Genomic DNA, 9,254 nt, shown 5'->3' with positions numbered 1-9,254 from the left:
CAAACTCAACTTTTTACTGGGATTTTAGGATAGGTCATAAAGACAGTATCTTACCAGAGATTGAGTTAAGCTTATGTTTGTTGAAACCTGAAAATATTGATACCATAACAGAAGAAAAGTAATTTGTGACCTTTTTCTTGTTTTTTAGCTCGACTTTTTGAAGAAAAAGTAGAGCTATTTTACTCGCCCCAGCATCGCCGTCGCCGTTGGTTAAAGTTTTTGATAAAGTCAAATATCTCTGTTACTATCAAAGCTATTGACTTGAAACTTAAAACAGTTATTTACTGTCAAAGTCTACACCAGGAGAAACAATCCACATAACTCTGATTTGAATTTTGACAGAATTATGCCCCTTTTTAACTTTTTTTGTTAAAGTTTTTGATAAAGTCAAATATCTCTGTTACTATCAAAGCTTTTGACTTGAAACTTAAAATACTTGTTTACCGTCAAAATCTACACCAGGGGAAACAATCCCCATAACTCTGATTTGAATTTTGACAAAATTATGACCCTTTTTGACTTAGAATTTTTTGTTAAAATTTTTGATAAAGTCAAATATCTCTGTTACTATTAAAAGTTTTTGACTTGAAACTCAAAATAGTTATTAACTATCAAAGTCTACACCAGGAGACACAATTCCCATAACTCTGATTTGAATTTTGACAAGAATTATGTCCATTTTTAACTTGGATATGTTTTACTGGCAAAGCTCTAATTCAGAGTCAAGCACTGAGAAAAGTCGAGCGCGCTGTCTTACGGACAGCTCTTGTTATATTAGATAATATAGTGCTATTGAAAGTTATAGTACTATTGAAAGAAAGTTACAAGCGCGAAATCATAATTTTGAGTTGAATTAATTATGGAGAACTCAGACTGATAAGGATCGAGGTGACATGCTTTGGCTAATAAGTAATACAGTAGTGTACAGTTATTTCACAAGTACTAGTGGAAAAGTCAACATTCTTTTCCAGAGGTAGGGGGACAATTGAAGAACTGTTGCTAGATGCCAATAGACTGAGGGCAACATTTTATTTGTTGTCGCCAATACTGAGTGACAGTAGTTTTGACTGTTCCCAAAACACCCGTGAAATAATTGTTTCATTACCTACTCAGTTTCTGAAAAATGCCCATGATGTTGCATTTAGATTCTAAACAGTCTAATTTGTCACAGTTTTTGAGAAAACAGTGTATTAAAAAGCTTTATGCAACAGCAGTTTGTAAAATGCTTGATAAGAGGTGCCGGTAGGGAGAATTTTTACCGGTAGTGCACCTTTGCTGAACATGAAACAGTTCATCATACAGTACTGTGTACACTTAGCAAATCTTCTATAAAAACACCTCTCTACCGAATGACAGCATCTGTGCAAGTATATTTTAGCATTACATGGTGTTTGCTCTTGACAGGTTACACTGTATTTTATTAAAGCTGTCTTTGGTTAATATCTTACATTTTAGAATTATAGTAACTGTTATTCTTACTTTACAGAATGAAATGAGCCGCACCATGAGAAAACCAACATTTGCGACCAGCATAGATCCAGACCAGCCTGGGCATCCGCGCAGTCTGGTCAGGATCCATGCTGTTCGCTTCCGAAGTCTATTGCAATTAGAGAAACCATTAGTGAACAGCATGGATCCTGACCAGACTGCGCAGTCTGGATCTGCAGTAAACCTCACTTATAAGGAACTCGGATATAAGGAACAGTTTTTAGTTCCCCGATCTAATTCCTTCTTTATTCAATGTAAAAATCCTCGGTTATAGGGAACTCGGTTATAAGGAACACTTTTTCCAGTCCCAATGTATGAAAATCAATGGAAAATCCCTCGGTTTTAGTAAACAAACATAAAGAATAAAATTGTTAAAAATCGGAAATAAACAGGAAAATCGCTGATGACTAAAATTAACGTCGGCACTTTTACGCGCATAAACACAAATTATTTCATTTCTATGATCTTTAGTTTGTTAATTCACGGATACGATAAAAAAAAATATATGAAATCATCATTAACATTTACCAACTACTAGACAATTGTGTATTACGCTTCAGTCTTTGAAATATACTCTTGTGTTGTTTAGTTTATATCCCAACATTTATATAGACCCACAAAAAGTATTATAATCAACGTTACCAAATAATATAACACGCTTAATTCTGCGTATTTGGACGCATACTTTTAAAAAAAAAAAGACTGGAAAATCCAAAACGCGATTCCCCGGGACGCATATTTTTGCCATACGCGCGCTAATTAATTGCAATAACGGAAACCAGTTGCACCTGTCAGTCAAAAGGCGGAGTTTACGATGACTCTTTGTGCTCCTGGCCAATCAGAGATGCACGTTTTCCAATAGGTGCATGGTCGATTAAGGTAGTATTGTGTGTTTACGTAATCTAATCAACACGCGACAAACACGTTTGATTTATTGTTCTTGTTTATGTCACAAATAATTTGTTTTTTAACATGTGGCGTACTTAGGAGTTTTGAATTTGCTGTTAGTCGTGATAATTGGATTAAATGATAATTGAAATTAGAATGTTTGCAAGACAGTCACAGGACTCGATTGTGTTGTTTCCAGATCAATTAAACAATAATTTGCTCACATTGTTTTCAGAAATGGGTGCAGTATGAAATATATTCCCTTGGCTGGTATCATTTGGTCATTTTAAGTATAGAATTTTCTTGCGCAAGATAAATATAAACAAGAGCACCGCCTTGCGGGTGCTGACGCTCATCTGATTTTTTTTGTGTAATAGAAATATTGTCCTACCCATGATTTTCTAAGTCTAAAAAGGGCCATCATTCTTGCAAAAAGCAGGATAGAGTTATGTTTCTTCTTGTACAGTGTCCACTTATGATGGTGAAAAACTGTTGCAAGTTTTAAAGCAATAGCTTTGATAGTTTATGAGAAAAGTTGACTTAAACATAATACTCAACCAAGAAAATGATTTTCTAAGTCGAAAAGGGGCAATAATTATTGCAAAAAGCAGGATGGAGTTATGTTGCTTGCTGTACAGGGTCAGCTTATGATGGTGAACAAGTGTTGCAAGTTTCAAAGCAATAGCTTTGATAGTTTAAGAGAAATAGTTGACCTAAACATAAAACTTAACCAAGAAATCTGATATTTTCTAAGTCCAAAAGGGGCCATAAATCTTGCAAAAAGCAGGACGGAGTTATGTTTCTTGCTATACAGGGTCAACTTATGATGGTGAACAAGTGTTGCAAGTTTTAAAGCAATAGCTTTGATAGTTTAGGATAAAAGATGACCTAAACATAAAACTTAACCAAGAAAACTGATTTTCTAAGTCCAAAAGGGGCAATAAATCTTGCAAAAAGCAAGATGGAGTTATGTTTCTTGATGTACAGGGTCTGCTTATGATGGTGAACAAGTATTCCAAGTTTCAAAGCAATAGCTTTGATAGTTTAGGAGAAAAGTTGACCTAAACATAAAACTTAACCAAGAAATCTGATATTTTCTAAGTACAAAAGGGGCCATAAATCTTGCAAAAAGCAAGGTGGAGTTATGTTTCTTGCTATACAGGGTCAGCTTATGATGGTGAACAAGTATTCCAAGTTTCAAAGCAATAGCTTTGATAGTTTAGGAGAAAAGCTGACCTAAACATAAAACTTAACCAGGCAACGCCGACGCCGACGCCGACGCCGACAACCGCTCAAGTGATGACAATAACTCATCATTTTTTTTCAAAAAATCAGATGAGCTAAAAATGAACAGACATACGCAACTTGCTCACATAAAGATTCATGGTCGACCAGGAGTGTGAACACGTATAGCCCTTTTCAAACGGCAGTCAAATAGTGTTCGCTATACAAACCTCGGTTACAAGGAACTAGTTCGCTATACGGATATAACAAACCATGGTTATAAGGAACAATTTTTTGAGGTCCCAAGCTGTTCCTTATAAGCGAGGTTTACTGTATGCTGGTCACAAATGCACTATGTCGGTTTTCTCATGGTGTGGCTCATTAATAAGTTAATTTGTATTTTGATTTGTTTTTTATGTTACATTCATAGTGTCATTTATTTATCTATGCATCACAAGTCATTAGTTATGTTTGCTCAATGAGTTTTAATCTTTATGTAGTGTATTGTAACAAGTTGTTCAATTAACCTTTACCCTGCTAAATTTGTAAAATGAACTGGTCCATCATTCAATAAATGGGCAGTACCATTTATTATTCGAAGGGATGTTTAATGAAAATTTATTCAGTGCAGCACTTGCAGAATCACTTGCCGACAGCAGGCTAAAGCAGATGTTATCAGTTGAATGCTCTACAATAACATCTTGGCAACAAAGAATGATTTTGTTTTTTTGGTGAATGATATCAGATTTTTTTGTGACTAAAATTTTGTGAAATCAAGATACAGTCTATTTTTAAGTGAAGTTTATTCTTTGTAGGACCTCTGGTAGAGTGTTTAAGGTTTTTGACTTTGAATCACTTGCTCCTCACTGATGTTGGTTCAAAACCTCAATTGGGGATAGAATTATTCATGTGGTAATTTATTCTTCACCTCTGCCTTATGAAGAAAAATTGACATTACCAGTATATACTTTTAGGGAAAATCAAGACATACAATTGGCTGAGATTTATTTTTTCAAGTGCTCATTAAGAATTTGCAGGGCTAAAATATCTTCTATCACATCACAAGTTTACCTCAGCTTTAAGGCCAACTGCAAAATATACTTTAATCTGACTAGTCTTTGTTTGAATAAAATTTTTAGTCAGTGATTGATTTTCTATGTATCAATGTCTGTTAGATATTTTCAGGATTTCAATTTTGAACAGACTCTTAATAGAGTAAAGAGAGAGAGCTCTGTATAATCATGCTGAGCAGTTGTTGTTCGATGGTTACAAACATCTGCAGCTCTTACTCTGTAATGGTGTGTATCAGTTGTGGGATCGTAATGTTTGAACATTGTAGAGGGATATATTGCTATATATTAATGTATTGTTGTTAATGTATAATTAAATTGTGATACTTAAACTTGTTTCTTCTTTATCTACAAACTGACTGACATGTAAAGGACCCTTCTGCCCCATAACGAATTGCTGATAAACATAGCAGTGGTAATCTGCTATTAATCCCACTCACATACACACTCCAGGGATGTGTCTTAATAATTGTTGGCAAGGCAAGAGTGACCTCCCTTTAATCAATGAAAAATGCATCACCAAACAGAGGTAACTTTTAATTAAGAAATGATATATAGCAGAACCATGTTGTAACATATGGAAACACTATGATGAGGTTAAACACCTGTGGAATAGTTTCAGGAGGGCATAGCAAGGGTGAACTAGAAGATGCTTTTGTAAAAAAGCGCATGTCTCCCCCAATGCAAAGTCGTATAGCAAGAAGTCAATAGGGGCCAGGAGCGAAAGTCAAAGAGACACTGATGGTTGGCTGCAATAGGGATCATCTACTTGGCATGTCCAGTCATCCCGCTAAGTTTCAACACTCTTGGCCTAGTGGTTCTCAAGTCACTGTTCAGGCTCCTGTGACCTTGACCTTTGATCAAGTGACCCAAAATATATAGGGGTCATCTACTCTGCATGTCCAATCATCCTATTAAGTTTCAACATTCTAGGTCAAGTGGTTCTCAAGTTGTTTCCCGGAAATGATTTTACATGACAAGGCCCCTGTGACCTTGACCTTTAATAAACTGACCAAAAAATCAATAGGGGTCATCTACTCTGCATGTTCAATCATCCTATGAAGTTTCAACATTCTGGGTCAAGTTGTTCTCAAGTTACTGACCGGAAACGGTTTTCCATGTTCAGGCCCCTGTGACCTTGACCTTTAATAGAGTGACCCCAAAATTAATTGGGGTCATTTACTCTGCATGTCCAATTATCCTATGAAGTTTTAACATTCTGGGTCAAGAGGTTTTCAAATTATTGATCGGAAACGGTTTTCCATGTTCATGCCCCTGTGACCTTGATCTTTAAAAGAGTGACCCCAAAATCGATAGGGGTCATCTACTCTGCATGACCAATCATCCTATTAAGTTTCAACATTCTGGGTCAAGTGGTTCTCGAGTTACTGACCTGAAATGGTTTTCAATGTTCAGGCCCCTGTGACCTTGACCTTTAACAGAGTGACCCCAAAATCAATAGGGTTCATCTACTTTGCATGTACAATCATCCTATGAAGTTTCAACATTCTGGGTCAAGTGGTACTCAAGTTATTGATTGGCAATGGTTTTCAATATTCAGGCCCCTGTGACCTTGACTTTAACTGAGTGACCCCAAAAACAATAGGGGTCATCTACTCTACATGACCAATCATCCTATGAAGTTTCAACATTCTGGGTCAAGTGGTTCTCTAGTTATTGATTGGAAATGGTTTTCAATGTTCAGGCCCCTGTGACCTTGACCTTTGATGGAGTGACCCCAAAAACAATAGGGGTTGTCTACTCCAGCAGCCCTACAACCTTATGAAGTTTGAAGGTTCTAGATCAAATGGTTCTCCAGTTATTGATTGGAAATGAAGTGTGATGTACGGACGGACGGACAGGGCAAAAACAATATGTCTCCCCCAGAGGGTGGGGGAGACATAATTATACATGCTGCATATAAGCAATTCATATTGTTGAGATGTGTTAAAACAAGGTTCTGCTATATATTATTTCCCTTCTAATACAGTGTGTCTTTTTTGTGAACAAGTAGATGAAATAGGGAGGCAATATTTTTTGACACATGCATGACGCCAAGTATAGCAGGTCAAAGAGAGCTCAAAGTGTAACTTTTTTAAGTGTTAAAATACGGGAAAATGCGGAATAACTGGATTGCTTAGATGTATAATGAGTCATTTTTCGCACCTAATAACCTATACAGTGTAACTGAATTAAAAGTGTAACACCATTCCATTATATCATTTCAATTCTGAAACATCTTTTATATGGAATAGTAGATGAGATATAGTAGCTCTGTCTCACCACCTGTATAGTAGTGCCAAATAAGGTTAACTTGATGTCAGATTTCCATGTTGTAACTGAAATGTGCATGGATTTTCATATATTAAGCATTAAGAACAACCCTCCTTAAAACTGAAAGTAGCATTTCCTGTACAAATATTGTGTGATAATTGCAAATAAAACCATGCCATCAAAGCAATTAGTTGTAAAACAAGGAAGCAAGTGTGATCTCCATGAATATTGCAAATGGCATCTTGTCACCAAATCAAAATAATTTTCATCAATAATTGTGATATTATGCCAGTAAATTAAGAATATATGGTAAGAAAATTGCAAATGGTGTCCAGCCACTGAAGGGAAATTACCGGTATGCTTAGTGAAAAATGTTCGGTTGTAACATGGTAATATTGGCTTCTCTAGCAATAGTGTACCAGATATTTATTCATTGCTATTGCAACAAATAGTCCGAAGTATGACAAACAAGAGTGCCAGACTATCACAAAATTCGCCCGTCTAAATATTCAGTTACGTAAATTCAAGGGCCAAAATCCAAGAGTGCCTGGAGCGATTTGGGTGGTTATCGAACTTGGCTGAGATATTATGCCCATAAACATTGTCAGCAAGTTTGGTGAAAACTGTTCAACTTAAAACAGCAGACATGCTTTTAGACGCTGACCGAACGCCCGCCCACCCGTCACGGGTGTTCACATAATACGCCCTGCTCTCGGAGACGGGCGTATAAAAAGTTGATTCCGTAATAACTTTAAAAGCACAAGGGAAATTTTCATGATACTTTATGCTAGGACAGATGGCAATATGGAAAACAAGCAAATTCGATGAATTGGAATCCCCCGCCGAAAGGGTCAGAGTTGAGGAACGGCAAAAAATATATCCAGCAAAAAGATAAGAATGTTACCAAGAAGCAAATAATTTCATTAGTCAAAATCAAATTAAAAGAAAATGAATGGTTTGTTTGGGTGGGGGTGGGGTGAGGATACAACAGTTTACATGTTGATTATAAATATTGATAGAAAAAGAAAAATGAAAAAAAAAAAAAATTGGGGGGGGGGGGGGGGGGGTGAGGGGGAGGGGGGGTGACCAAGGTAAAGTGGTGACCAGGTGTAGGTACACAACATCACATGTTTATAATAAATGTTCATGGAAAAGAATGAAAGAAGTTTAATGAAATTCTTCCAATTGGTTGGTTTGTTATGTACAGATCTGTGGATTTTTAAACAATTAAAGGGCAATAACTATATGGAAAATTGACCAATCGAAAAAAACTTGAAGGGCATCGTCGCAGTATCTTGGTTCATGTCTATTTCAAGTTTGATGAAATTCTACCTGCTAGTTACTGAGAAATGGCTGCAGACCGACATTTTTCATTAAATCAAGGGCAATAACTCTGAGGGAAATTGACCTATCAAAAAAAAAACTTGACGGGCATCAGCGCAGTATCTTGGTTCATGTCTATTTCAAATTTGATGAAATTCTACCTGTTAGTTACTGAGAAATGGCTGCAGACGGACATTTTTTATTAAATCAAGGGCAATAATTCTGAGGGAAATTGACCAATCAAAAAAAAAACTTGACGGGCATCATCGCAGTATGTTGGTTCATGTTTATTTCAAGTTTCATGAAATTCTACCAACTAGTTACTGAGAAATGGCTGCGGACGGACGGACTGACAGACTGACGGACGGACAACGCCATTTCAATACCCCCCTCCCGATTTCATCGGCGGGGGATAAAAAATGAAAATAGCTGATTCTGCGCTAACTTTAAAAAGTACATTAGATTCTTTTATGAAATAAGTAGATGACAATGTGGAGAACAAGCTCAATGCTGATAAAACAGAGGTAATGCTTTTTTGAGCATGTACATGTGCATGAAAAGAGTGCTATATAAATGTGGTGTAATAATAATAATATAATAATTATTTTATATTGAAATTCTCTGTCAATTTATCTTTCTTTCTGTTAGTCACAAATTCTGAAGTAGATACTTTCAAGAAACCTGGGATGTATGTAAGAAGCAGTATGTAGAATACAGATGATTTTATTTTGTCCCTTTAAAAGTCTATTCATCTGTCTGTCCATCTGTCAGTGGCAAAAAAATTAGTTGTTTTTTAACCTTCAGATTACAAGAACAAATCCTGACTTACGAATGGTAGGTATTTTGGAGAATATGCAGATGCTCAAGCTAAGTTTTAATATAACAAGAGCTGTCAGTGGACAGCGCGCTCGACTATTCTCAGTGCTTGATAGTATAATATAAGCTTTGAGTAAAACTTTAACATTACAATAAGCATATTCTAAGTGG

Source organism: Mercenaria mercenaria, chromosome 17 (assembly GCF_021730395.1).
Source record: "Mercenaria mercenaria strain notata chromosome 17, MADL_Memer_1, whole genome shotgun sequence".
Classification (NCBI taxonomy): domain Eukaryota; kingdom Metazoa; phylum Mollusca; class Bivalvia; order Venerida; family Veneridae; genus Mercenaria; species Mercenaria mercenaria.
Note: the sequence above shows the minus strand (reverse complement) of the source record.